The 24,162-nt window shown below is 31.6% G+C and overlaps 1 protein-coding gene across 2 annotated transcripts in view; it reads left to right on the forward strand.

Annotated features, from left to right (window-relative positions):
- Nucleotides 1-6,882: 6,882 nt before the first annotated feature.
- The window catches only part of LOC129219385 (DNA damage-regulated autophagy modulator protein 1-like), an 83,400-nt gene continuing 66,120 nt past the window's right edge, over nt 6,883-24,162 (forward strand). The window contains exon 1 of one of the 2 annotated variants that reach the window (XM_054853772.1): nt 6,883-7,038. The gene's annotated coding sequence lies outside the window, so the exon portion shown is untranslated. Of the gene's footprint in view, nt 7,039-7,081; nt 7,241-24,162 lie in introns of those variants that run through there. The other variant, XM_054853773.1, reaches the window with a different exon arrangement.

Raw genomic sequence — 24,162 nt, forward strand, 5'->3', positions numbered from 1 at the left:
CCAAGCTAGGACCAGAGGAAACGTATTTTGTATTTTGCAAAACTTAAGTTTCACTTGCCCGTGTTAATATTTCTAAATTTTGGATAACTATACAACTCTTTAGGAGTTTTTTTTTTTTTTTTGTTTCATACCAACAAATACAATAAAGCAATTAGCAATTAAACTATGAGTGGGGCAGCTAAAAACAGTAATTGCGACTCAAATTTACCTTAATGATTGCAGTAACAAAAAGAAATTTTGAAAAATTGCTTTCAAAATTGCCTTCTGTGACGTGGAAGTTCTTTTAAACTGCAATGTTGCACATGTGGTAACTGCACTCTATGCAATACATATCATCGCCTCTGAGCAACTGTAAGATATCTGATCCCAGGGATAACAGTAAGATATCCTACCAGTAGCGTAACTATGGGGTCTAGCGCAATTGGCGAACTAAAGAAATTGCGCCCCCTCCCCCCAGGGTCGCCCACGGGAAGTCATCGGAGGTCATTGTGACTTCCCTAATTTTTTTTCTTTTCTTTTTTTTGGAACATTTTGACTAATGATTCGACAAATAAGAGGCAGCATTGTAATTTTTTTTCTTATTTTCTTTTTTAGAATTGTTTTCAATGATGCCCAATGTGTGTTCCTTCTCAGTAGATTCTATATACCCCCTCTAGCTCTTTTTCTTAAGAGTTTTTTTTTTTTTTTTAATTTTCTTTGATGCATTTTTCAAATTCTATAATCAAAAAAGAAAAAAAAAACTCTAAAACATTTTTTTAAATCAGTCAAAATGCCGCTCTTCTGGCTGCTGCGCCCCTGGCGAGAATCACTCCAGCCAACCACTAGTTACGCTTCTGTATCCTACTGTTGCTTTGAGGTGACGATATGTTGAATGGCACAGTCAAACAATTTTGTCAAGAGAGCAATTACATCCTTACACTATTTATTCGCAGCGTCTAGTGCGTTGATTTGAACTTTTCGTTTCATTTATCTCTAGTTGATGCCTTTACTTTGATTTTTAATTAAGTTTCCAAGCGTTATCAATTTTAAAAAACAAAATTGTGTAGTTTGTTCTATCTCTCTCTGCACAGTATAGGTCTTCCGTTTTCTGCAGTTTCACGTGGATGTACTCTGCCGGGTGCAGGTAAACGGCAGTATATGCAGTAATGAGCTTTCGAGATATTTGAAGAAATTTGTGGTGGATTTAATACTAACAATAGGAAAATGTTGGAGTTAGACGTTTTTTTTTCGAGTCTTTTTTCAGTAGAAAACAAATAAGCGAGCTTGTACAGTAAAGATAGCGTACACAAATCGATGACAAAAATGAAAAAAAAAAAAAAAATGAAAAATTTACAGTTACTGCCCTTTACTTGCACACGGCAGTACTGTACTTTGGAGGAAAAACAGCATGTCATTTGCCAGGCTTGGCTGCAATTTTTGAACGTTTTGCCTAGGTTTGCAGAAAACATTTTACTACTCTCATACCCAGCAGGGTTAACATTTCTCATATCAAACGTTTGCACGAAACGATAAAGAAGAAAACAAAATTGCTCTAAAAAACAACGTGCTAGGCAATGTACAAAAGGATAAGCATGCAACAGAGCGTGTGCGATACTGATACATAGATGCATAGACTAGTTGAATCTCATTGTAAGTGGTTTACATCCTTTGTTATCAAAGATGAGAAAAGGATGCGAATGCTTTCTAAAAGTATGATATGCCTTGTAAAATAAATATAAGAAATACATTGAAGAAGAAATTTAGACTTAAAGTAAGAGAAAACAACGTTAGAAGAAGCACAAATTTGTAAATTACAGCAGACACGTGTTTCGGCGTTACAGGGAACGCCTTTTTCATTGCAAAAAATAATGAGCTTATGGATGAAAAGACATCCGACAAAAGCCAAATTTAGACTTGTTTTCGAAAATTTTCGTCTAAAATTAAGGATTAATAGACCTTCCCACCCTTCTTCTTTAAACCCCTCATTCGTTCAGACATACCAATGCACAATATAGTAAAATATGATTTAAAAAAATAAGGAAAAATTTTCAAGTATATTCTAAAGTCGTAATTCTTGTTTTCTAATTTTTTTGTGCTTGCTGAAAAATCTTTGGCAATAGGAAAATTTTTCCGGATCAACCATTGAAAATACATAAAAAAATTACTAACAAAATTGAAGAAACATGATACAATCAAAATTTTGCAGGTGCGGGTTTTTTGTCAGAGGTTAAAAACAAGACACAGAAAGAGAGAGTTAAAAACAGAAGGAATCCATTGTTGTGCATGACCTCTAATTAATTTCATCTTAGCGTAACAGATACACACCAGATATAACGGGCCTATAATTTTAGAAAAATATACGCAAGACAAAGTCTTACTTTAAAGACATTTTTCTTGTAGATTTTTCCCTTATTGAAATTCAACACACGTGATCTATTTTCTCTCCTTTGCAGATTCATCTATCTTTTCTCATGTGCTTTCGATTTGCCAGCAACTCTTTTCCGCCAAGCCGGAAGATTTTCGCTTGTTTTTCAATTGCTGATATTTTTGCAACTTGCTGATAACGTCAAAAGATAATAAGCTAGGATCGCATGGACTTCAAGGCTATCTTCAGAGCCGCGGGCTTCAACTCTTTTGAAGAAATATACAAAATTTCCTCTCTGGGATATAAAAACAAAGACTAGGGAAAATGTTTTCGGAACCAGTTTTTTTCTTTCAATTGGAGCAATGGCGCTGACTCGCCCTTCAATTCGAAAACTTGATATTAGAATAAAAGACGCCACTGAACTAAAGATGAAAAAAAATTGAAGTGGTGAGTGACCAGCAAAGGTGTTTTACAGGACTTAATACCATGTACTTTTTCATTTGAATTTTATATTAACTGTAATGTACTAATACACACATTAGGGTACGACCAGTGAATGAACAGCTAAGCACAATTTCATTTTTTAAAAATGCTAGTAATTTTAAATTCTGTACTATACAGGTCGTGATAGTTAAAACATTTTAATCGATCTCTGTAAATATCTCAAAAAAATCCCCCGAACCTAATTGGTACTGCTTCGGACTTTTTTAGGTGTTTAAAGAAAAAATGGCACAATGACCCAGTGAATGAACATCTCCAACCAGTAAATGAACACAAATTGGTCCAGTGAATGAACATGATAAATTTTGATTCAAAAAGAAACCAAGTTTCTTTGAGATCTATCTATCTATATAACTATCTATATCTATTTATCTATCTATTTATTTATATAACTATTTATATCTGTCTTTTTATATCTCTATCCATCTATCTATATATCTTTCTATTCTTCTATCTACTAATCTATTTACCTATTTTTCGATATATCTATCTATGTCTCCATCTGTCTATCTACATATCTATCGGTTAATCTAAAAACATATTTTTCTATCTACACATCTATCGGTCTATCTCTTTGTCTATTTACCTATTTATCTATTACTTAGCATTACAAAAAAGTACAAAAATGAAAATATCTCAAAGAAACTTCAAATTTATTTTTAAATCAAAAGAAATTTTGCCAGTGTTCATTCACTGGGTTTTCGCAATTTTTCGTACCCAGTGACTGAACACCCCTCTACGTGAAAATCTACGCATTCCGCATTGACTGAAACAATTTAAATCCATAGCTTAAATACGTATACTTAATTTTTCTTTCGTGGAGTTGAAAAATAAAATTTATTAATAAAAATAATACTTATGAAAATAATTGATAGCACAAAACCAGCCTTATTATTTTGAAAGAGAAAAAGAACGATTCACGGCAGTAAAAATTTCAACTTTTTTTTCAGGAAAAAATGCGTATTCAAATTAACCAATCAGGTGTCAGATAGCTTAGAAAATCAATAAAGAACGCCTTTGTAGTGAATTTATTTAGAAAAAAAAATTAGAAGCTTGTTTTTTTTTTTTTTTTTAAATGATGCCCTGTTCATTCACTGGGTGGTGTTAACTCACTGGTCGGTCTACCCTACCAAAAATACTAAAATGCTCTTAAAACAAGTGCTTGTGTTGTAAGATAAATAGGGGGAGTTCACCGCATCCAGGATAGATGGTGCACCCCTTGTATTTCGTGCAATTATTGATAGAAAGCAGTCAGACGGGCACAGTATAGGTGCAGTTGAGATTTTCTTAACTAAGGGGCTGTCCACAAATGATGTCACGCTTTGAGTGGGGATGGGAGCTTGTGAAATCGTACGTTTTTGAAAGGGGGAGAGAGGGGGTAACAATAAGTGTGACACCATTTATGGTCAGCTCCAAACCTGTGTAAAGCGTGAGTTCCAATTTTGAGATCATCATGTTTAGCTGTCGAATCGTTATTTTAAATTATATGCGCAATTTCCCTAACGAAACTTTTAAACATCTTATACTCTTCTTGCTTGCTTCTGCATGTTATACTTCTTGTCCTTTAAATATCGTCCCAACGCATGATTTAGAAGTCAAACTGTGTACGGTTCGCACAGAGAATTTTTTTTTTTTTTTTTTTTTTTTTTTTTTTATGAATACGCTTTTCTCTTTTACAAGGGAATGCAACTATGGTGTGCACTGTTAAAAATTTTCCGGAAAATTTACGGTAATTGTTACTGGCATCCATGTTGCCAGTAACTATTACCGTAAAAATCAAATGTTACTGTAAAATTTTACGGTTTCCTCGGTAGGCCACAGCAACCAGTTGGCGCTGGGATCGCTTATTTCTCCGGTATAAATTACCGTAAAAATCAGCGATGCGTCGGCGATGCAATTTTACAGTAACAATTACCAGAAAATCGTCCTGAATTTTTAACAGTGTGCGGTTTCTGAAATGTTTAATATAGGATACATACCGCACCGCGTTCAGGTATACATGCCACAGTTTCTCTTTACGGGATACCGCTATTACTGAAATTGAACTTTATCTAGCCACTTCTTATTTACTATGGTTACTGACTTTTATATTACTGAAATAGGTTTTGTAGGCTTGAATAATAACAATCTTCGAGATCATTTGTTTCAGACTTTGACGAATAGTTAAGTGCTAGTACCAAAAACACAACACAAGAGAAGGTAAAGTCATCAAGTAAAGTACGAATCAGCCTATCTTAAGTCAATTTACAACACGTTGATTTAGCAGTGTAAAACCCCCCGTCATCACTAGTACTAAAAACCTAGATAAAACATCTCCTTCTGATACTCAGCAAACTCATAGTAATAGAATAGAAGTAGCACAGAACCAAACAAAGAAAGCAGCAGCACTCTTAGCCGCCATTAAGAATGCGAATAAATCAAATTTAGGAAACAGTTTCCAAAAAAGTAAACTTAAACAATAAAAAAAAATAATAATTTGATTTTCGATGAGGTTAGGAGATCACGACGGATCATCACATATGAATGATTTTTCAAACATTATCAAGTTTACAACACTACAAACATTAAGTTTCTTTGTGTTTTCACTTAGTGAACAATACTTCTGCTATTTATACCCGTGTTCCTAGTAACTTAGGTTAACGCGCTTCGTGGAAAGGGAATTTTTGTAGCATCTGATTTAACAATTGGTTTCGCTACGGAGAAATTTTATCATAAATAACATTTTAAGAACAATGTGCTTTGAAAAAAGTACTTGATTTTTTTTTTCTGAAAAGTCCCTTGATTATCAAGGGACTTTTATGTTAAGCAGTTCAAAAATATCCATCATTAGAATCTAAAAAAAAAATTTAAAGTTTTTTTTTTTTGAAAAATCGAATGTCGCTATGTTTAGTAACATAAAATCTTAAAAGTAGCGAAATAGTTTCCCCATGAAACCAAGTTTCATTGGAGATTCATTTCATTAAATATTCGAATAAGTTTTTGTTTGTTGAAAATAAACTGTGACTCAACAAAATAAGCAAATCACTTTTAGTTATTTGAACTACTTTTTTGTTACTAGTAACTGAGCATTTACGTCAGGTAACTATTTTTTTTTAATCAAAATTAGTGAACTCATTCGTTTTCGAACGTTCAAGAAATCTTGAAAATAGATGTTTATTAATCTATTATTATTTATTTATTGATCCGTGTTGGATTGGTCCTAGCAGCATTTAACACGAAAACAGACGTTCAAAGCATATAACTAAATGATCAGTGTCGCCAACTAAGTAATGAAAGTACATTTACTAAATCTCAATCCTAGATAATTGAACAATGAACCGAAGTAATTTCCTCCTGATGTTATTTATTCCATTTAGTGTTTTAGTTTCTAAAAACTCCATTCAAGTCAAGTGACGGCACAATAACATCTTGACATTTAACTAGTTATTCGAACTTCCTCTTAGGTTTTAGTTTCTAGTAACTGAAGTGTAGTGACTATATCATTACGCCTTGGTGTTCAATTAATTATTCCAATACCCTCTTCGTTTTTCTAACTTCTGTTCTGTTTATGTTTAAATCAAGTCACTAAACAATTTTTTCAGGATATTTAATTAATTACTTGATCTTTTTTTAAAGAGTTACAAGTAACTCTATAGATAAAACGATAACATTTTAACATTTAATTAGATATTCGAGTTCATTTTTCGAGTCAACTTTCAAGTCAAACAACTACACAATCATTGTACCTTTTGATATTAAGCTTGCTACTTGAGTATATTTTCGTAGTTACTGGTTATTTTAAATCAAGTTACCAAATAAATCAGTTCCCAAGCATAGACATAATGCATTCGCTTCTCAAATAGGGAAATCTTTTTCGAACATTCATGAGAACATCAGATGAAAGCCGTTTCCGATGTCGCGTGACCCTGGTGTTCGTTGTTTTTTACCGTTGTGACAGACGTCAACACAGAAAGCAAACTGCCATCGATAGCTCTTAGGGTTCTTTTTTCATCCTTTTCCTCAAAGATATGAATTCGACAAGAACCGGTCCTATGGTCAATTGACCTTCAACTTCTACGCCCGGAGACAAACTTCTCCAAACATTCTACTAATGGCCATGTTCAAGGATGCTCTTTAGCTCATTGCTACTGCAGACATGGTTTAGGGTTTTAGCCTGTGAATCTCGTCTCTTCGGAATCTCTATCATCCTAACGGTGAGCACCTTTTCTACTCTCATTACCTTTTGCGCAGTGGGAAGCTTGCTTAGCGTGAGACACTTTCATTCGGCCGATAGAACATGCGCTTGTCGGAAATTACTGTCACTGTTGGTGGTAATTGGCTATCTCAGCAGGAGAAAGTGTAGTCAACGCGTCTTTTAAGTTTTCAAGTATCTGGCGTTGGGGAGTTTATGATACGGTATTATTTTCATCTTTATTTATGCAATTCTGATTCATGAGAACTTTTATTTGGTGCACATGAAAAGTATTTCAGGTTCAACTGTGATACATTAAAATACTTTAAAATACTTGCTGAATTTTATGTGCCCTATGTTTTGAAAGTGGGGTAAGTCCCTTTTTTTATTGTGAGATATTTAAGATAAGGTGTTTCAACTATCAGCTTCATTAATGAAGAGCTAAAACTTCCAACCCCTGGGTATTAAGATTTCAATTTTTTTGCTGGGGGGGGGTCAAAATTGTTAGATAAAAATGTCATACTAACTTTTATCTATTCGTTCTATTTTCTTCATTTCTTTCAAAAATCGACTTGCCCCACTTTCAAAATAAACGGCTCCTATTTGTTTGTGTGTGTGTTTTTGTAAATGCTATTTCGTTTTCGTTTTCATGACATATTGTTTTCTTCATTTTTGTAAACAAGATCATCAACTCTTGCTATCAACTATCGTAAATTTATAATTAAATAGTGACAGTTGCTAAGCTTATGCTACGAGCATGCTCTACCCTAAGATTTTTTTTTTTAATTTTAACCAATGGATAAAATGAGGGAATTATGGAATACCATTTATATTTCTAAATAACACTCTATACCATTTATATAACTATAGATTTTCGAATTAAAATCCCCAAATAATCTCGAGTACGTAATATAACTAACTGTAATGGAGCTGTCACTTGTAAAAAAAAAATAATAATGCTTTGTTTTCATTATTTTATTGCATAACGAATAGAGGTTAATATGAAATAGCCTAGTAAAATGGATTTTATTTTATTTATTTATTTTTATTTATTTATTTATTTATTTATTTTATTTATTTATTTATTTTTTTTTTGTGAAAATATGTTAGAAATAGAAAATAACCAGTGAATAAGTTTAGCGTTTTTTAAAAACTGGGTTAGTTTTTCATTAGTTACATTTACGGCACTTGCATTATTGGAAATCTTACTTTAATTTATGCAAAAATGTGCTATTTACAAATATATAAGGATCGGTAAGCATGCATTTTGATGCATTTATTTGAGAGCTACATCAGCACTATACCTATTTTGATTTTCGCGAAAATATATTAATTAAATGTAAAATAATTTTTTAAAAAATCTTCGAAAAGTTGAAGTTCTTTTAACCTTCATAAGATTGGATTTTATTTCTATAACAAAGCATTTCTAACTCTTCTGTGCGATGAAACGCATTGAAGGAAAGTTAAGATTTGGCAGGAAAAATAACAACTTCTGTCATAAATAGATGTACCACGCAATACGTTCTGAAGGGCACCGTTACATGTTTCAGTTTTACCTGTTGCTTCCGGTTAAAGTGCAAATTTTCAGGCATTAAAGTATTTTTTTTCTTCATACTATTTTTTAGAATTTTTTTCGGGCTTCAAACTACTGTTCAAAACTTGTACGAAAAAAAAAATCAACTTTTTTCCCATGAATAAATTGTAACCGTATATTTGACGTATGATTAAATATGTATAAACTTCTGTGCGAGAAATATTTTTCTATTTATTGTTAGTTTTGTCAAACGTTATTAAAAATATAATATAAAAAAAGCTTTTATCGCTAAACTTAACATTGACGCTTTGCTCAATACCATTAGCTTGAGTTTGTTATACATTCAGTAATGTTCAATTAACTGATGCATGCCACCTGGCTATTGGGATGACGTATTATCAGTACATCATGAGATATGACGCAGAAAATTTATAGCTGCATTAAGTTAATTCAATCACCAAAACTTACCCCCCCCCCTCTTCTAATATGAACTGAAATACACTCTTATTTAAATGAATGACTTTATAAGAACACGAATTTATTAAACTTAATTATCAGTATGTGTCAAATGGGAATGATACATTCCTTTTATTATGTATAACAGTTTAAAATATAGTATATTAATCGCACTGAAGTGAGGATCGAATCCGTCGGATTTTTCAGCGCGTGTATTGTCCGTTTTTCAGGAGAAAGCACTTCGCCCCCCCCCCCCCCAACGCAGAGTTCCATTTTACGCGGGGGTGATCGGTACGCAATCCACGTGCTTCTAAAGGAGACAAGCAGGCAGCCTTAACTTGGGCGTGCATTTGAATGAGTAAAAAAGTCTTAGTGTCCTTTACATCACTCGCTTCACTTGTTTGTTGGCATTTTAGTTATTCTTACATTTTAAAAACTGCCGCTTTTACAACAAAATGCTATGATTCGAGTACACCTTCTGCCGAAAACAGTGAAATAGAATCATCGGATACCACTTGACAAGGTAGGAGTCAAGTGCCTTCTTGTGAAGAACGGACAATATTCATACATTTATTTTTTTTATGACGGCCCCCAGACTCTTCAAAATAATAGCCCAAAATTCGAGTGGTTCAATTCAGTAGCCTTCAGAGGTTATTAGGACCAGAAAAACCCGTGGATAATGCATGCTGGAACAGTAAAAAAAATCGCAAATGTAGAAGCTGTAATTGTGCAGCCAAATCTCCAAAAATCATGATGCTTGCATTATTTTGTAACTAATTTGAACAAGCAACATACTTAAAATATTCTGAAGAAATTAAGAGTTAATTGTTATTTTAGCTTAAGGAACGAATTATTATCTTATTATTATTATTATTTCTTTTTATTTGAGCTGTGTACATAATTAAAATTTTTAAAGCATGACAGAAATAAATGCAACCCATTGCATAATTATTTAAATTTCATGTAAATGGCGTGCGACATTACCTTGTATTTCGAAGAACACTATTCGTAATTTTTAATCTTTCTTAGATTTTAAATGCTCATTAATATTTTTCTAGAAAATATTTGCGGCTTTGTATTTTATAAACTGCCGAATTTCATTAATTATAAAATTATAAGAATTATGCTTGAGTTCTTTATGGAGTAGTAATGAAACCTTTTCTCTTTTTTTTTTTTCAAAATTTACCATGGCGCATTTTTGCCTCCTGAACTCTACGGCAAGTTAATCTTTTTCCTTAGCTCAAAACTAGAAGTATGTAACTGGGACTAATATTTGTTTTTATTTTCACTCTAAAAATTTAATTTATGCATTCAGTTTTTCGCGGAGAAATTCAGAGTCCCTTATATTTCTACATGAAGATATGCGTAGACGATCCTTTTTTTCTTTTTTTTGATAATGAAAACTATTTCTTTATGTTGACATTTTATTGTTTTTTATTCATTTTTGAAAGTACTTTATTCATTTTTAAAAATTTTTTGGCAACAGGGTAAAAACAAACGATTCTACTTTTTTTTTTGACATAATGCATTTATTTTAATGAGCTTATTATTTTTAATTAACGGGAAATATGGGACAAAGTGAAATAGTTAAAATTACTTACATTTTCAAAATAACTGCAATACGTAAAGAAGCAACAATATGTTTCACAATAAATTTGCTTTGAAGTATTATTTTTCATTTTTGGCAGTAAATTTGTATCTTCAAAAAAGTGAGAATTTTTTTACTTTTGCCAAAGAGAAAAAAAAATTTTTCCTAATCAAATATTTTCTAATTGATTATTAAATTACTTTTCATCAAATCAATGAATAAATAATGAAACAACAAACGAATAAATAAAACAATAAATATATTAGTTATTAAAAAAATAAATGAGTGAAGCAAATTTTGAATAATAAATAAATAAATGAATGAATAAATAATTGAATTAAAAAATGAAAGAATGTAAATGAATTAATAAACGAATGAATAAGCAAGTGATTTAATAAATAAATGAATAAGTTAATGAAAAGAACTATACATTTCATTTTGCATGATTCACTTCGCTCCGCTTGCACGTGAATAGTAATAACTATATTACTGAATAATATTAACTAAATAGTCATTGCTCGGGGCATCAGTAGACCTCATTTAATGTTTAAAATAATAATTACAAAAATGTCATCATTTTATAATAAAAATTTTTTTTTGACAAACCACAATGTAGTTTAATATCTGAAACATTTTGAAAATGACTTGTATACTTTGATCTTTAGAGCTATGTATTTTTTGACTGTGATCAAACAAATGTTTAAGACCAAAGTTGAAATATTACTAGTTTGGGTGGCGCTGACAACTTTGACAATATTGACTCGCTATTTCTTTTTACCATACATTCCTCTACTTAATTCAAAATGTTACATAAATACATTTTCAAGGCCCTCTAAAGATTTCATTTTTTTTTTACATCGAAATGGATATTTACTGAATGTAGTTTAAAAAATCCATGCGTACACGTACATTAATTTTTTTTAAATGATAGAAGACGATCACTTGTACTGTCTCTCCCGCCCCCATTTGAAATTTCCATTAAAAAAAAATTAGTATTTGAAAATTGGGAATTTTGCGCAGGCAATAATTATTTTATTGAGCAATTATTTCGGGTGTGACACTTGTACATATATATTCTTCTTTCATTCGAGAGGCTTCAAACTTTGGATTTCAATCGTCATATGTTTTTGAATGCAAGTAACCATTACGTATCTTAATGTAAGGTAAAAACTCTTAAAAAGAGATTTTGTATTTATAAAATAATCTGTACACGCATGCTTTGTCGGTGTGACGTAAAATGACACACCGGAAACATGTGCAAATAATGATTTTAAATTTGTAAATACTCCCAAACTGCTGCTAAATTAAGCATGCAATAGGTGTCACCAGATTAGATCATATACCTGAATCCACGGTGTCTAGAGTCATTAGTGGTATGAACTGTTCTAGACGGTAGTTCACGCCCCCAGGAGGGGGGAGGAATTCGTAACACTCTCGATGGGGCAGTGTGTTCAACCCGCAAAAGTACCACTTTAACTATACTAATAATTAAACTTTATTTATGTAACTTTACTCTTACTAGACTTTATTTATGTACCTTTTAATAAGTGGGGAGGGGGGCACTTTATTGAGTTATAGTAAATATAAATCTATAGCAAAGTATTTGTACAGAATAGAGTTAACTCTCGATCATCGGCGATCGGATTATCCGCGGGTCTTTTCACATTTCTTATTTTTTTCTCTCTTTTTTTTTAACGGTATTAAATGTTTTTTAAACTCATGATTGTGTTATTGCTCGTTTATAGCTTTTACATTTGTTTTTTACTCAATGTTAGTAGATGCTATATAGCAATGTTTTTAGCAAAGTAAGTGTGAGTGTTACTTATGTTTTTTAGTAATTGTATACACTAGTATAGTTTTTGACCTATTATTCGGATTATCCGCGGTTTTCGCTTATCCCCGGATACTGTGCCACGCTATTCCGTGGATAATCTAGAGTTTACTGTAGTGTAGTAATTATAGATGTAGTGAAGTATATGTAATGTATAGTATAGTAATTCCATATATAGCAGTAGTCATAAAATAATTAAATTAGTGTTTATTAAAACCCTTATTTAAAAAAATTAAAAAAAAAACTTATGTTTTGTTAAAATGTCAGCTGAATTTTGAATCACTTAAAATATAAATAGAGTGATTCATTTTAAAAGTATTTAAACTTAAAACCTATTTTTTACTTACTGGTTTATAAAATGAACTGTTTTTCAAAATTAAATGTTGCGAAACTAATCTTCATGTTTCCAGCAATTAATATTTCTGGTCGGTGCTAAATCAAGCTATGTCACTTGCAATTTTAGCATAATTAAAATAATTGATAATTACATGTGCTTTAATAAGCATGACACATCACACAATAATCCCTTAGAGTGTTCAAAATTTCGCTGAGCATGGGCGTGAAAGTTAGTTAGAGCCAAAAGAAAAAATCATAATAAGAAACTGTACTACCATTTTTTGCAAAATTGATAACTTTGACATTGTTCTTAAGTACAGATTTATTGCCGTAATTCCGGCGTCTGAAAACAAATCAATAACATATGCAGAATAATTCAAGCAACAATTTACTTATTAAAAAACTAAGCTTTTGTTTAGTTTTGCTTTGATTTTGTTTATTACAGTCGTTTGTCTATACGATTGATAAAAAGCACGTGGATATGCCCGTGAAAATCACGCGATTCTAAAGAGGAAAGAATTTCGCGGTCGTGTCTCTTTAAAAACGATGGCTGTGTAATTGACTGGTAGAGTCTTAAATTATCATGTGACGACAGAAATTTGAAATCAGAAGAAGAAAAATGATTGATTATTACTACATACTTTCCTTTTTGCCCATTTCTTTGATGAATCCAATCTTTAATAGTCAGCATTTCGATAATTTTTTTACATTTATACGTATCTCCTTTTCAAATATTCCTCTATATTATGGTTTTCATTTTGTTTTTTTACATTTTACGTCCGTAAAACTATTTGTTTTCACTATTTTTGCATCATTTCATCCAAAATCAATTTCTATGTTGCATAACTTTGCACAGCTTGAAAATAACTGTATTTTTGACTATTAAGATTACACCGAATACTAAAAATATCTGCACTTACGTATTATATTGCAAATTTGAACCAGTATACTTTGTTTTTCGAGGACTTATTTTCCACATGACTTTAACCTGTTTGTTTCTACTAGCAATTTTTTAATGATAATCCTGCATTTAAAAAAAAGTTCAAAGTGTAGCTAAATCGGCAGATGAAATTAGCAGTCACAGTATTTTTATTCGACGTATGTTTATGAGTGGTAATTTTCTAGGATCGAACTGCAATGACATATTTCTTTTTTCTTTTCAACACACTTTTCGCGATTTAAGGAAATAGTTCATGCATGTGATATCACTTACTCACTTCTATGATTTACTCATTTCTATCATTTATTCAATTCTAAGTTGTATACTATTATATCTTTTGTCGTTTTTACTCTTTTATTGGCCAAATGACTAGTTATGGGCATGGTTAAGTTTATTTTTTTAAATTATGATACAAATGTTGTTTAAAAAAAAAAAGAAAGAAACCTACCAATAATATCTCTTAGAGAAATATTTAATGAGTTAGTGCAGAAAATGGACACTTGGAAATAAAACTAACCAGAAAAAAAAATGTTATTCACGTCACGTAGCTCCCTTTTTACGCATTTCCCCCCGCAACTCCATGCAGTCACGTGAATGCATTTTGCGTTCAAATTTGTGGCATTTATCTCGTTAATTTATAATCGAAGCCGGAGTAATTACTTACAATTTTAATCTTTCTTCAAAAATAACCTGCTATGCTACAAAAAATTAATTAATTAATTAATAAAAAAAACTTTAATTTAATGTTTGACAAATTAAAACTTTTTCAATCAATGATTGCAGTAAGGTGATAACTACGAGCTCTGAAAAGTTACAAGTTTGCTTTAAATAGTCTATCATTTCAGATTTTTCATTAATACTAAAAATCATACCAAAAATAACACTAATGAATCTTAATTATTCTAAAAGGTATATCATGATACATGAAGCAACAATCAAATAGATAAACCGTCTGTAAAGTACGAACTATGCGCAATTGCATGAAAGATATTAAGAAATTATAATACAATAAAAAAAAAGGAAAACAACATTATTTTTTAAGGACTGAAAATGAAAAGTATATTTTTAATAAATTCATTCGACTGTCTTCAGTTTAAGAAATTCCGCTGTCAGATATGATTCAAAAATTATCATGAATAATTACCGTTTCTAAACGTTAGAGTTAAATTATAAAATAAAGTACAAAGAACATCCAATCCGCACAAAATTTCTAAAGAAGGAAAAAAATAATAAATAAAAGTGATTTGATGAAATGTCCATCTTAGCTCTAGTATATAATCGTATGAAGCTAAATAAAAAAATAACAACATATAAATATCCAATCTAAAGAAAATTGGAGAGAAATAATAAAAAAAAGAATTAATAGGGTAAAATTTGCCGTTTGCAAGAAACTAATAACAACGTAATAAACACAGCAAAAGAAAGATGAATAAACACTGCATTTATGCAGGCGAAAAAAAGAGTCGATAACATAAAAATTCAGTGAAATTACAAATAAATACCATTTTTATACTTGCGAAAGAAAGAGACGATACTATAAAATTCCAGTGAATAAATTTCACTGACCACTTCGCAGTGGATCACGCGATCGCTATTTGCCAATCGGAATGACAATAGAATGAGGAACGCCAAGGCATGGCACGGCAAAGTAAAATTCTTAAACAATATTGATTGCTCAAAAAAAAAAAAAAAAAAAAGTAAAAGCTAAACCTAATAATATTAAATTGGAAGAGGAATTAATGAATCCTATCTGCACCATTTGTATTTGAAGATTTTTAAAAATGAACTCCATATTATATGTACACAGATTCGAAATTTCACGGTATTTTATATATCTGTTTCAGCGAAATGACAAATTTAACAATAAAAAACATACGTGGTTGTTTCTTAGGTCCTTTTGAACATAGTCGAACATTTTATTTTTGGTTAAATTACTTGAAACTTGAATAAAAATACATAAAATAATATTGATGCTGTCCATATAGTTATCATTTTCTAAGATATTTTGGTCGCTTTTAAGCATTATAATTATAATTTTGGTTTGTGTTGAAAGACATTTCGTGTCGCACATTGCTTACACTGCATTTCTAAAATATACATTCATTGCTTTGTTGAAGTGATATTTTTGTGTTGGGAGTAACGAAAGTTTAATTACCACAGGCAAGAGATGTGTCGTTTGTAGTGAGTTTATGATTCGTTTGGAGTGTCGGAGGAGTTATGAGTCGCTTGGAGTGAGTTTATGATGAGGAGCGTTTTTTACTTCAAACGAAGGAAAAAAAGCTAACGATTTCATATTCGCTGTAAGTTTAGAACGGAAAATGTAATGTATGTTTTTAGTCTACATTTTCTTAGAAAACTGGTAATGCTTTAAATATTTGCTTAGTTTTAAAAGCTCAGCTTTAGGAACTGTTTTTTTGGTTGCTAGCTTTTGTGTACTTTACCTTAAAGAAACAAATAAAGTAAAAATTCTTGTCATGCATAAGAATGACACGCTAACTAGGCACTATTTTAGACGAACAATGGGGAATATGATTTACTAGGATAAATCTGATTAGGATTATTCAATAATTTATTCGCTGCGTTTTTGTAAATAGCGTAACTGAGAAGCATATAGTATAGAGAGTGATTTTCGAATAGTTAACGTGAATGCAATTCCTTGAACATTGTTTCCTATTCAACTTCTGATCTCTGCCAATATTTCAACGACAAGTATTTTTTTTTTTAATTTGTTTCGCGTAATAAAATAACTAATAGTCAACCTAGCAACGTCATACAGATACTTTAAGAAACACAATTGCGCAAAGACTGGTGAAGAAACACAACTGGAAATATAAGCAAAAAAAAAAAATATATCCAAGCCACAATTGCTCAACTTATTACATAAACAGCCCGACGAAGAAGCGAAGCTGCGGTCTAGCCAGCTATCCTATCCGAAACTCGAACGAGCGAGGTTAAGATGGTGAAGCGGCTTTTGCAGAGACTTTAAGGATAAGATACTACCCATAATGAGACCTATACTTTTACTTTTTACAGGAAACACAAACTAATTTACAGTTGTGAAGAAATTCCTAGAATTTAACAAGGCACTAAAAATCTATTGTGACACGCGATTATACATAAACTGCGATCGCATTATGTTTTCCTCCTCTCACTGAGAGTTTGTCTAAACAAGAAACAGAAGCCTATTCAAAAATATTTTGACAGCTTTGAAAATAAATTACAGTGAAATCCCTTTACAACGAACTTTAAGGGACCACAAAACTTGTTTGTTGTAGGGAGAGTTTCGTTGAATTCAAGAAATGTGACGGAGATTAAATCGGGACTGAAAATTTATGTCTCTGAAATGGAATGTTCGTTGTATTGGTAATCGTTGTAACGGGATTTCATCGAATATTGATATCAGAAATAAAAACATTTCCTTGACTTAAGCTGTTTATATTGCGATTGCCTACCGACATCTATTTAATAGGGGAATAAAATGAGGTATTTTCAGTTACCTCATAGTTTCTAGGGTAAGAGGAATAATGATTTCATTCGCTAGCAAGTAGTCATAAAAACAAATATTTAACACCCAAAAAGTGTAGTTTTGGAAACGATGCGCCAAAATTTTGTTACTCAATTCATCCAAAAGACACGGAAAGATGAAAATTTGAAAGATGGAAATTCTGTTTTTTTCCCCGACTGACCCTACATAAGGTATGTCTGGAAAGATTGGTGTGGAGGGGGGGGGGCATTTAGAGACAGTCAGTATAAAAATCACGATCTTGTCTAACACCCATTTCTGTAAAAAGATGTTAGACATTTTCATTAAGTACAATCCTTTTAATTTCCTTATAATAACACTATAAATTAAAAGATAATTTTAAAAATTTTAAATCTAAGTATTATTTACAAAATCATTTGCATCGCTACTTGATACAAGATATAGCTGAAATTAGAGATGTAAAGGAAATTTTATATGTTTGTAAAAGTATCGCTGATTGAATGCATTGCCATACACTTACAAATTTCCAAACATCTTATAAAATTCTTCTTTTCATAAAATGGTATGTGTAAAACACACGCGAAGCACCATTTTAACATCTTCATACCTAAGTTTAAAACAATCACAAAAAAAAACAACAACAACAACTTCCGAGTAAAATAGCAAAGGTATTTAACGGCAGGAAAAAAAACTGAACAACAAAACATTAAAATGAAGCTAAAGCTTCTGAGAAGCTTCTGTCAATCAGCAACAAGTGCTTTTATTATTTCAACAAGAGAAGAAAAAAAAACCTCTTGACCTCTGACGGTGTTGAAAAGAAAATAATATACTTATTAAGAAGGCAGTTAAAGAACTACCTCTTAAGTTAACAGAGGCGTATACTATATTCCATTAGCTTTTTTTTTCTTTTTTTTTCTTTTTTACTGCCATTTCTTTATCTGAGTAATGTTTACTCTTATTTAATAATGCATGGTTTATTTATTTATTTGTCTTTTAAACTTTTGCCTTTTAAACGTATGCTTAATGATAACAACTCATTCATGTATTCTGGTTTTGGGCTGGGTTTTTTTCCTAAAAGTTTTTTTTTTCCCCATTTCAACGTTAGATTTCATTATTTTCATTTAAATACTTCGTTTTAAAATCTCATTAATATTATGTATGCATCTTTCAGCAAAAATGTTCCTAAAAATTCACTTTTGATCTGCGAGACTTTTTCCGCGTAATTAGACGTTTTAAGCATTTTCATAAAATTAAACAGTGAGAAGCAAAGAGATGTAAGTGGACATTTCACGTTTTGAGTAAAAAACGTTTAAGGATAAGGTCCTTGGTAGGCTTCATTGGAAAGTTTTTCTAATTCATGCTACAAACAGCACCTACCAGGACTACTAGTACTATCTCTTGCCCTAAGACAGAGGAGATATTCACTAGCCATGTTTACTGGTAACCTCCATTTTTTGTTAATTTTGTCACATACATCCCTTTACTTCTTACTGCCTCAAATACTTACATCCCTTTACTTCTTACTGCCTCAAATACTTACATCCCTTTGCTTCTTACTGCCTCAAATGTGTAACAGCGTAATATGCGTGCGGTATTGCTTGTGTATTTTTGTAGAAAAAAATATCATTAACCTTTTGGGTTCGGGATGGCACAGCACTTTGTACAACTTTGTAAATATTTTCAGTTACGAATGCCACAAATTGATCTACTTATCAACTGGCTTCTGAATTTTTTAATTTGGTCCTAGTACAAATGCTATACTATCCCTGGATCAAAGGGTGAAGAGCTACTAAAAGCTGCAAAAAAATTACTTTTTATGATAAAGTGGCGCATATATGTATGTATTATATCATATTGTTGGTAAATTAATGATAAAAGAATGTAAGGTTTTGGCTAACTTTATACTTTTCATCATTTGTTAAAGCAGTGCAACAAGTTAAATGTCATGTAAATCTTCAGCCGCATACACAAAACAAGAGTTGATATTTAAAACAGAGCTTCATTTTTTCATGAATTACGTGTATGCTTTTTAACCACTTATGTATCATCTAAAAGCTAGACAAATCGTGGAGTAATCCAACCGTCTTTTGCAAAGGTTAAATTATGAAGTACTTTTGAAAGTGCTCTGAGCACTTTTACAGCAGTAATATCTGCCATTCTTAAGGTTTTGATAAACATGATTTCAAGTTTATGATACTATTTATTCCGCTAAAGCGCCATAATTCTTAAGGAAAAAACAAAGCAAAACCAGTTGACCCTGAAAGTAAGGAAGAGCTTAAATGACTACGTCTTAATTGGTTTGGTTTTTCAGATATCCATAATAAATGTTCATGAAATAATGTTTCTATATTCGCGAAATAATGTTGTTACAATCAGGAACTCCTAGCTTTACAATTGATACTTATGTGTTTTCTTTTAATTTCTAAAACAGTATTAATAATGCATCTTGTAGAAGGCAAATTTTGGAAAAAAGACAATACAAAAAGAAATTTGCTACCAACAGGCAAAAGTATAGCAGCAGTTTTTCAAAACATGGCTTGTAAAAAATTAATAATCTTATTTTGTTCCTTCACGATTTACCGTAATTTACAAGCATAAAAAAAGTTGACAATTGTTTTTGAGAGCCTAATTTAGGTAGGTGACGCATTCAATAAGAAAAATGTCTATGTGTACCTCCCCCCCCCCCCTTTGATTTGATAATCCCTTTAAAAAGTAGATTGAAGCTCAATAAGGCCATAGTTAACATTATTAAGATTGGTGTCCTTATTTAGATACCGATGAATCGGTATCTAAATAAGGGCACCCAAGTCATGATATCATCCTGTGCTGCATATGCTGCATATATGAGCACGTACTGCGTCAGGAATGACCAAAAAATAGAAAATAATTTCTTAAGAGTGCCACGAATGTAACGATTCATCATTCTCCTTTCCATTGAAGAAAATATGAATTTTTTGATTACGTTTTAGAGTTTAACAAATGCGGTTCAATATGCTTTTATTATTAACTAAAAAGATTTTTCCATTTTTTTTCCTTTTTTCAACTTGATAGCAATTTTGAGGGATTTTTTTTTCTTTTTTAGAACTGGTCTCATAGGGGACTCGTGTTCCTAATTCCACCGAATTATCTTTCCGTGTTTAAACTACCGAAAAGCAGAATTAAAACTTAAATTTTCACACAGAATTCTTATTTTCTTATCTTTTATGCGTCACCATATTGAATGTGAAAATGTTAGGAAATGAGAATCATAAATGAGAGTGATACTAGGACATGAACCTTTAGGTGACCATATATGGCGCATTTACCTTATACTTTTGTATAAGTACTTGACAACGCTCTTCAAAACTATGCCAAATTGCAAAATGAAAATATTTGTTTTTCATTCCCAAGCTTTTCGCAAAATGCACTTACAAGTGAACAACAGGTGTTCCTAAGTTAGCTAATGTCATTTGAGAAAATATGTGTTAGTGTTCGTGGAAACAAACAGGAAAATTTACCATTTCGAAGGCAACCACCGTTTTGAACTAAAGGAAGTTTGTCGTCCTTCGAAATAATATTTCAAAAACAAAAATGTTTACTTTAGAAAAGCATTACTAAGAGGGTTTCCAATCCCGCGCTGAATTCAGTCCCGCGGGATTTCGGGATTGTAAGGAGCCAATCCCGCGGGATTGACTTTATTTTTCTAAAAATTAAATTTTTATGTCAAAGAGAAATAGTTGTGCTTTTATTACTGGAATTTAAAGTCTTCTTGAAACCCGTACAGAAATTGTAAAGCACTACAAATCAGATTCTAATTAATAATTATCGTTTCGTAAGCAAAACTTCCCGCTCGTATGGGATGGCAAAGGAGTTTTACTCTAAAAATAATGCGCTTGATGAAAACACGTGCTGTGGCTCCACTACAATTGGTTTCGCTAAAGTTAAATAATTGTGGACATTTAGAAAAGATCCGCATTAACTTCATCACCTTCTGAAATAGATTTTCCTTTTCTTATGCTGGGTTTTTATTTTGCTCAAGAACTGCACATTTTTGGGGAAAAAAAAAAAAAAAACGACGTCTGTTTGATATGTGTTTTACTGTATCCAATTTAACTTGCATTGATAATATCCTTGTTGCTTTCTCAACACTGGTCTTTGTATCAGTGAATTTGATTCATAACAGCAAGAGATGAATAGCTTGATTTCACCATTTCATCAAGTCGCAGTCTTAGTAAAAGTTTTTGCATAACTTCGCTACTTTTCCCCCTCACTTTAAAGAGGAATTCAAAAACTTGAGCAGCTTAACTTATTACACTGTCATACGAGTCATCCCGTGTTTCATACAAGTTTCTGTCTCCCCACTTAAAGACGTGCCAAATATATAAATAATGTCATGTTTATCATTGCTTTCTTCTTTAGAGTGCACTTTTTGTAACTTAGAGGTTTTGAGTGTATTACTAAAGCTTACAAAAGTACTTCAACATTGCATTCAGGCTACTCCAGCGGGTTTTAGAACATATAATACACTTTCTCTATTTTTTCTAAAGGGTAATTTACTGGATTTTAAATTTCAGTGACGGTTTTCGAAAATGCTTATAAGTTTTATGCATTTTCTCAATTGCGGAACGTATGAAAACTGAAACCTCGAATGAAAATACCAATTCACTCTCAGAAAAATATACTATATTTTTATTGTGTTCTTAAATTAGTAAATCCATCGTTGGTCATGTGAGACACAGTTTTTCTTACTCTTCTTGGAGATATACTAGGAAGAAAATTCAACTTCAGATTATGCTTGTGAAAATAGTCGTTTTAAGAGAGGAAAAGGGTGGGAAACACTTGAATGGAAAAACTTTTGCGGGATTGGGAATCCCGCAGGATTGAGCGCAAAATCCCGCGGGAGCAATCCCGCTAAATATCCTGCGGGATCCCGCGGTATTCGGGATCGGGATTTCGGAATTGGAAACCATAATTACCAAGTTCTTTCATTCTGGTTTAGTTTTGAAAATCTAAGTACACATACTTTCAAAATATATAAGTATTAAAATCAGCTCATAAATGGCACAAATAACAATCTTTATTAATATTCGTACTATTTTAAGCATTTTAACTAGTCGTACAAAAGTGAATATTTTATTTACAACATGGAAGTGTATCGTATCGTTAAGTCGAAAATTATTACCGTAAGCAACAAACAGTATTATTCTGGGCCAGCAGCGTAACCAGGATTCTCTTTCGGATTAGGTCCAATGAAATTTGCCTTTACACAACTTCGAGTTTTTTTGTGTAAGAACATAAGAAGTTTTTATGTGCGAAAAAATGAACATCTTCATTTTTGAATTTTTTTTACTCATTTCAAGGACGGTTCAAACCCTATGGATTCTCTTCTTGGCTACGCCACTATTCTGGGGACATCTCCGAGTGAAGTACATTTAAATACCTTATTTTTCTCGGACGCTCTCTCTCTCTATCTCTTTTTTTTCTCTTCTCTCTTTTTTTCCCTTCAATTTTGTGGAACGTCCGGATAATTTTATTTTTTTAAGGGTGAGATAAAGGTTTTTCAATAAACTATAATACTTACCTTATTTCTTTAGTTATTTATTATTAACTTTAGAAAACTAGCATTTGAAGTGTATTTGTTCTACCCCCTTAAACCGTTTTTAGCCGCTCCTTCACAATGACATTTTCTTATGATTATCATGCTAATCATTTATCCATCAATTAATATTTATATCATGATAAACATCTTGTTGCAGTGCTGTGACTCACTAAATCTTCACTTTAATCACTGCATATGTTTGTTAAACGCTTCCGTGGCTGCGTAATGGCCTAACTCGAACTCATCAATCAAAAGTTCTCTAATTAATTTCGTTTTGCTGGTTAAGTTCTAACACGTCAACTTGTAATGCTTCGTATCAGAATTTAATGATATTGTGTGATAAGCAAGCCGAAAAAAACCTCCTTTATTGGTTATTTGCCGTTCCTCATGCACATGAACATGCGTTAAGAGCACAGTCAGAAAATTTGCACATCTCAATATTTCAAAACTTTTGACTCACCCTAGTACTTTTTCTACAAACTAGTTCGTTGATTTTTTTGTTAGTTTTACTTCATTAAAAACAAATCAGTTTTCAAAACAAATAAAAAATGTAATAGAGAATACATTTTCAGGTTCAAGCATGGAATCAAGAATCAAGTCCTCTTTATGAATCCACAGTGCAACCTTTCTTTAAAATTATAAACTACTATATTCAACTGAGAGATGGGTGCACCGTTCGATTGGTTAACGAACCTGAAAATAGTACATAAAAATGCTTGCACATACCTAGGTACCTTATATTGTAGTTAGGTATGTTACCTTTAATTGAAGATAACTCTGTCCTTTCTCTTTGCTATACAGTCATTTAGGGTAACTTCGAGACGTAATTCTCTATTTTAAACTGCCTTACTCATATTTTAGCAATGATGTTAATTAATTAATTTATTTTTTGGTATAAAACGGAAGAAATGCTCCTAAACTATAGTATGATCTCATATGATATAAAAATTAATGAGGTTAGTGCACTTTGGGTTCCCTTTTTTCAAAATGCATGAACAGAGCCACTAATCTGTATAGATTTAATCTGATATATCGTCGCCTCAGAGCAAGAGTAGGATAAGTTACTGTTATTTCCGGGATTAGATGTCTTACTGTTTCTCTAAGGTTACGATATGCAAACAGTAATTTTAAAAACAATCCGATTGGAGGAAGTATAAATGACCGAAATAATAAATTAATTTCGTATAGAAAGATTATTAAGAAATATTGCAAATATTCCAACGTAAAATGCATCACTTTGTCTAGGGCACGATTTTTTTTCCAGACAAATATGTTTTATTTGCTAATATTATTATTATTTAAGACAAAACAGCTGTATTAAATAATAATAATAATACTAATTGCAATGAAGTTTTTTATAGGTCAACTCGTAGAAAATTTCAGATGAAAATGCTAACCC

Source organism: Uloborus diversus, chromosome 3 (genome assembly GCF_026930045.1).
Source record: "Uloborus diversus isolate 005 chromosome 3, Udiv.v.3.1, whole genome shotgun sequence".
Taxonomy (NCBI): Eukaryota; Metazoa; Arthropoda; class Arachnida; order Araneae; family Uloboridae; genus Uloborus; species Uloborus diversus.